The sequence below is a fragment of the Euphorbia lathyris genome, chromosome 4 (genome assembly GCF_963576675.1).
Source record: "Euphorbia lathyris chromosome 4, ddEupLath1.1, whole genome shotgun sequence".
NCBI lineage: Eukaryota > Viridiplantae > Streptophyta > Magnoliopsida > Malpighiales > Euphorbiaceae > Euphorbia > Euphorbia lathyris.
The window spans coordinates 44,465,833-44,473,490 of NC_088913.1; positions in this window are offsets into that span (position 1 = coordinate 44,465,833).

Here is a 7,658-nt window from a genome sequence, read left to right on the forward strand (position 1 = left end):
TTCATCCGGCAGTACTGGGGGCCTTTGGGTTGTTGAGTAAACTCAAGCTCGGGGTCTTATGGTAACACTTGAATTATCAAAAATCATTTTCACAAATATGGGGTAATACTTAAATTAGATTATGATAATTGGATGAGAAAACTCATGTTGTTATAAACTAATGGGCAATATGGTTGGGATTAATATGAATACATATTAGTTACTAATGTGGTTAGTAACCCAATAACCTAGGAATCGCATTGTTGATGTGATTGATTACATGAATCTACCTAACAAATGGGACTAGCTTGTTGAGCAAACTCAAGGTGAAATTTCAGGAGTTAGGATCCTAGCTCACTAAAGGATTTGTGAAATTCTTCAAATTAATATGGAGGGCTATTAATTCGGCAAAATAGTGGGAGCAATTTAAAATGAAATCAAAAGACCTATAATTTTAGATTGATATACTTTAAAGCAAATGAATAACATACATTTACTCTTTCTCACTCTTAGGTTAAATTAAAACACACTCGTAAAATCATGACTAAAACCAATTTGCAAAATATACTTACTGATAACAAGTTGAATGGTTCAAAATTCACCAACTGGTATCGCAACCTCAAAATTGTTTTGAAGTTCGATAAAATAGGGTATGTACTTGATACATCAATACCCCCTACCCCAGCTGATGATGCTCCCATCGAAGAGATCCATGCTTACAGAAGCATAAGTCCGATGACGATCACGCGGGATGCATCATATTTGCATCAATGACACCGGAATTGCAAAGGCAATATGAGGAGATGGATGCCTATTCTATTGTCACGCACCTGAAAGAGTTGTTTGGGAAACAGACTCGGTGCGAACGCTACGAGATATCGAAGCTGTTGTATCGATGCAGGATGCAAGAGGACACATCTGTGATGACACATTGTGTCAAGATGATTGACTTTATTACCAAGATTTCTAGTATTGGATTCGCGATGGATCATGAACTAAATGTGGACTTTACTTCTTCAATCCCTCCCAGAGAGTTATTCACAGTTCATTATGAACTACCAAATGAATGACTTGCAAACCTCTCTTGAAGAGCTTGCAAACATGCTCAAGACGGTTGAGCCCAATATGAAGAAAGACAAGGCAATACCGGCTCTTGTCATTGAGGGATCAAAGAAGAGGAAAGGGAACCCTCCCAATCCTAAACATCCCAAGAAGGGCAAGAGGGCCATGCCCGCTAAAGCTAAGGGGAAGCAAGTGAAGAAGCCCAAAGGAGAGTGCCACTTCTGTGGTAAAGACAAGCATTGGAGAAGGAAATGCAAGGAGTACCTAGCCTCCCTCAAGAAGGGAAAAGACGGTGCTTCTACATCTGGTATGTTCTATATTGAAATAAATACAATTTCACAGTCTGAATCTTGGGTATTGGATACCGGATGTGGATCTCATATTTGTACAAATATGCAGGAACTAAGACGGACTAAGGAATTGAAGAAAGGAAGCATAAACTTGCGAGTAGGGAATAGAGCAAGAGTTGCAGCGCTCGCAGTTGGAGATTATGTTTTAAGTTTGCCCTCTAGGCTTGTAATAGAATTAAGGAACTGTTTGTATGTTCTAGAGATATCCAAAAACATTATTTCTATTAGCTGTCTTGTTGACGACGACTTTCATATTTCAATAAAGAACAAAGTTTGTGAGTTTTATAGAAATCGGATTTTCTATTTTTCAGGAATATCATTAAATGGGATTTATGTGTTAGATGATAAAATTTATGTATTCGCAATTGATACCAAAAGACATAAGATAGATAATTCAACTTACTTGTGGCATTGTCGTTTAGGACATATAAACAAAAGACGCATGCTTAAGCTACATCAAGATGGGCTTATAGATTCAATTGATTGTTAATCAATGGAAACATGCGAAGCGTGTTTAAAAGGAAAAATGACAAAGACACCCTTTAACAATAAAGGTGAGCGTGTATCAGACACTCTAGGATTAATACATTCGGATGTATGTGGTCCTATGTCAGCAAGCAAGAGGAGGATTCAGATACTTTATTAGCTTCATAGATGACCATTCTAGATATGGTTATGTCTATTTGATGAAGCACAAGTCAGAAGCTTTTGAGAAATTCAAATGCTTCAAGAATGAAGTAGAAAATCAAACAGGAAAGAAAATTAAGATACTTCGATTAGATCGAGGTGGTGAATATCTTTCAGATGATCTTCTGAATTATCTCACTGAATGTGGGATTTGCTCACAATGGACACCTCCTTATACACCACAACACAATAGTGTACCCGAAAGGAGAAACCGTACCTTATTGGATATGGTACGATCCATGATGAGTATAACATTACTTCCAAAGACGTTCTGGGGCTATGCCTTAGAAACTGCCCTGTTTACCCTAAATCGAGTACCAACTAAGTCCGCCAGTTCCACACCATATGAATTGTTCATTTGTAAGAAACCTATTTTCTCATTCATGAGAATCTGGGGTTGTTCAACGTTTGTCAAACGTGTAGCATCAGATAAACTGGATGCTAAATCTGACAAATGTTTGTTCATAGGATACCCTTAAGGAACCTTTGGGGTATTACTTCTATCATCCAGATGATCAAAAAGTAATAGTATCCAAGCATGCAGTGTTTCTAGAGAAAGAGTTTCTTGAAGAAACACAAACGGGAAGCATGATTGAACTTGATGAAGTTCAAGAAGAAGAAACACCAGCTGAAACAACAGAGGCGATAGAGGAACCCAAAACAGTCCCATTGGATAAGACTGAAGTGCCACTACCTACTTGTAGATCACAAAGAGTTCGTGAACTCCCAATTAGATATGGTTTTCTAGTGGGAGATGATGAGGAGGTTCCCGTATTAGACAATGAACCCGAAAACTACGAAGAGGCTCTCACCAGTCCAGATTCTAAAGCATGGCTTGAGGCCATGGATTCTGAAATGGATTCCATGTATACTAACCAAGTGTGGACTTTGGTTGATCCACCCGAAGGGATAAAACCCATTGGGTGCAGGTGGATCTTCAAGAAGAAGACCGACATGGATGGAAATGTTAGCACCTACAAAGCTAGGTTAGTAGCGAAAGGATACCGTCAAAAGCAAGGAGTTGATTATGACGAAACTTTCTCTCCAGTAGCCATGTCCAAATCAATCAGAATTATGCTCGCTATTGCTGCGCACTACGATTACGAGATTTGGCAAATGGATGTGAAAACAGCTTTCCTAAATGGAAACCTGCTTGAGGATGTATATATGATGCAACCTGAAGGTTTCATATCAAAGGATGAAACCAAGGTTTGCAAACTTCAGAGATCCATTTATGGACTCAAGCAAGCATCAAGGAGCTGGAACAAGCGTTTTGATGAAACCATAAAAAAAATTGGTTTCGAACAAAACTGCGAAGAAACTTGTATTTACAAGAAAATTAGTGGGAGCTCAGTAGCATTTCTCATACTATATGTGGATGATATATTACTAATGGGAAATGATATAGCTCTGCTACAATCGGTGAAAGTATGGTTATCAGGTAACTTCTCCATGAAAGACCTAGGTGAAGCAGCTTATATACTAGGGATAAAGATCTATAGAGATAGATCAAGAAGACTGCTTGGTCTTTCACAAGCTACATACATTGAAAAGGTACTAAAACGGTTTAGCATGCTTGAATCAAAAAGAGGTAACTTACCCATGGTACATGGGGTAAAGTTAAATAATCATCAGTGTCTTAAAATGGAAGATGATAGGAAACGCATAGTTGTAGTTCCGTACGCCAGTTTGATTGGTTCGATTATGTATGCTATGCTTTGCACTAGACCTGATGTAGCGTTCACGTTAAGCATAACGAGTCGCTATCAAGGAAATCCAGGTGATGAGCATTGGAATGCTATCAATAACATTCTTAAGTACTTGAGAAGGACTAAAGACATGTTCCTAGTGTACAGAGAAGAGGAACTGAAAATAGAAGGATTTTCAGATGCCAGTCATCTCACGGATGAGAACGATTTTAGATCCCAATCAGGATACCTGTTTATCTTGAATGGGGGCGCGGTCAGTTGGAAGAGTTCCAAGCAGGGAAGCATGGCTTTCTTTAGGACCGAGTCAGAGTACATCGCTGCTGCGGAGGCAGCGAAGGAAGCGGTTTGGATTAAGAAGTTCATTACCGAACTTGGTGTGGTGCCTGACATTGTGAATCCCATTACTCCGTACTGTGATAACCATGGAGCCATTGCACAAGCAAAAGAACCACGGTCTCATAATGCATCCAAGCATTACCTTAAGCGATACCACCTTGTAAGAGAGATTGTTGCAAGAGGAGATGTGAGAATAGAAAGAGTACCTACAGAGGACAACGTAGCAGATCCGTTGACAAAGCCCTTAACCCAGAAAGTACATGATCGTCATCTGAGTTCTACTGGGATAAGTTGTAGAAACAATTGGATTTAGTCCAAGTGGGAGTATGTTGGGGTTTAGTGTCCTATAGACAATTGTTCTAGGATATAAACCAGCTGTAAATGAATTGTTCTTTATGTCATTTGTTTTAATAAGATATGGTTTCATAACTGTATAAAGGCAATTACTTTTAAAGAACTAAACAAGTCTAAATAAAAGAAAATCCCTAAGTTTATTTAAAGTGATTATAAAGTGTTCATACAAGCATGAAGTGTGACAAAACATTATAATAAACTAATAAGCTTAAAACCACCCCAAGTCAAGTAATATGTTTTGAATAGGGATTGACATAATACTGTTGAGACTTGCATGTAACAATGTTTTCTGTCGTGACAGAGAGCTGATCTCACAAGCTTCAGATATGCAGATATCTGGACAGTTACATGAATCCAGTGAAAGAGTTCATTAGGATTGGGGACCCGACTTGAGATAACAGAATGGATGGATTTATCCTTATCACCTGTTCATCTCATTGGTATTAATAGGTATAAGTAATCCTCAGACTCAAAGGAATGTTAATTAGTGATTCTGGATTATAGAATGTGATGCTTTGATCCTATTCTAACACGATCCATAATAGGGATGACTCTGGGGTGTGTTCAGGCAGACGTTGGGTATCACAGGAAGTAATTATAGGATAGTTAACATTGGATTGAGCATTTGTCACTCCTGATAAATGGGAGATACGTCCAAGGATCGCTTGTGGAAGACTTAACTCTAAATCCTTGCAAGGTGATAGCTTAAGACTTGAAATGGAGATTTCACTTAACCTATCTATTCGGAGTTAACTTGGCATGTACAAGTAAAACGAACGTCTCGCTATATGTGACTTGACATAATCCATAGTCATAAGATTCTGTTCAAGGATGTAGTTGATAAAGGATCGAATTATACTGTAACTAATACGGAAAGGTCAACGACGGAATCAACCTGTCTTCTTATAGCTCTAGGGGAATGTTTCGGATCTGCCAATCACAGTTCGTGCACTCATTCCATTATACAAAGATTGAATGTAATTTTGGAAAATTAATTTAATGGTTGTATACAACTAGAAGCAATAAGAACCTAATGGGTCACACATAAGACTGGGAACTCAAAAGAGGAATGGATGTTAATTAATTGATGGAAGCCCAACTAAGTCCACTAAGGCCCGATTTTATGTGTTGTGAACACATAAGGAATTAATTTGATTTTAATAATTATAATTAGATTATGATTATGGATTAAATTAATTATAAGATAATTAAGTTAGGAGGTTTATTGAGATTAAATTGCTTCTAATTATTATCCTATTTAATAAGTTATTATTATCTTTATATTTAGATATAGTTATAGATAATAATAATAAGAATATTATTCCAAATATAACTCTTATTCAATAACCTAATTCTATCTAAGTAGGGTTTAGATAAAAGAGGCTATATTAACCCCTCCCATTAAGAATTTCGGCCAACCCTATGTAATCCCGGAGAGAGAAATTTCGAGCCCCCTACTGTAGTGGATCGATTCTCACCGCTTGCTTCCGATCAATTGATTTTCATCTCTTTCTTTAAATCCTTGATCTTGTGTTGATTAATTAGAGGCAATGTATCTTGATTGCTATTCCTTGGTTGAATCTAATATTGTTTGATCTTGTGTTTTTGTTTTGTGCTCGTGAACTCGGATCTAGAGTTGAGGGCACTTCGCTAGCAACGGTAGATAGTTCTTTAGAAAGGTATTTCCTTCTATCATTCCTTGTATGAAATAACGATCAACGGATCTTGGTTTAAGGAAATAGGTTAAAATTTTTATATTTTCGCTGCCAAACGTTTGCCTATTTTCCTTTAAGGAGTTCGGGCATTCAACCAGAATCACTAGATCCTGAAATTGAGAAGACACTAAAAAAAATCGAAGTTGGGGATAAAGTTTTACTTTTCAATTCCCGATTGAGGTTGTTTCCAGGTAAGTTAAAGTCTAGATGGACGAGACCATATTTAGTTACTAATACGTTTGATCACGGAGCTTTGGAATTGGAAAATCCTAAGGGTGAATGATTCAAGGTTAACGGTCATCGTTGTAAGATTTATTTTAATGAAAATCTGGTCCAGGTAATTGATTTTGTCCAAAATTTAGATTCTCCTTGAGGATTCTTAAGGATTATCACATTTTTAAATTTTTAGTTTTCCATATTTAGTTTTTCATTTCATTTTTTTAGTTTACACACTAGTTTATCTTTACTTTACAAAATAATAGTTAAATTTGAAATAATTTTTTATTATTAAAAGATATAAAAAATGAATTAGGTATCGTAACTATTAGTAATAAATTAGAAAAGTGTCTTATGATTTTAAAAATCTCATTTGAATTAAAAGTTGATTAGAATTCCATCAATTTAAAGTTTCTGTTTGTATAGAGATTTTAAAAATCTCATCAGTGACTTTTGTTTAGAGTTAGATAACTTTCTGCTCATATAGAGATTTTTAAAATCTCATCAGAGATTTTTTTTAAAGCCTTAGAGGAATTTCTGCTCATATAGAGATTTTAAAAATCTCTACAGAGATTAAGGAGGACCAACGGGAAGCATTCCTTGCTAAGGGGCAAGGCGTGTCGCGATGGAGATTCCGGATTCTCGATCGTGACACACGTATTTCAGAGAAGAAAAACAATTTTTCTTTCTCCCTCTCTATGTATTTAATTTCGAATTTTTTGACTTTCTTTTTCACCAAAAGGCACCTTTTTATTTTTCAATAGTCATGTTTTTTTGTTTGAAACCTATAAATTAAAAACTTGACATATATTTCAAGCTTACAATTTTGATTCTCAGAATTTCTTAAATCTCTGTTTTAAGTCATCAGTTTTAAGTCATCAGTTTTAAACACCAAAAATTCTTTCAAGGTAATATTGTGGATTCTTCACAAACTTTAATGGAAGGTTTGATATTTGTCTCACGTTCGAAGAATAAGAAAATTGGATATGGGAGTATTATTAATGGAATTATTATACGTGCTAAAGGCACAATTTCCGTTCTTTAGAGCGAGAATGAATCATTCCCCGTCCTTGATTTCGAGTTCTTGGAGAACGAAGGACTTGTCAAGCGTGAATTTCGTCTTGGGCCTCGGTTTCTTTCTTCACAAAAGAGGATATTAAATTTCATGTCAAAATCAATGTTATCAAACTCGGACCGGACTGGCCGGTTCAACCGGTTCAACCGGAAACCGATAAGATTTCTGATCCGAG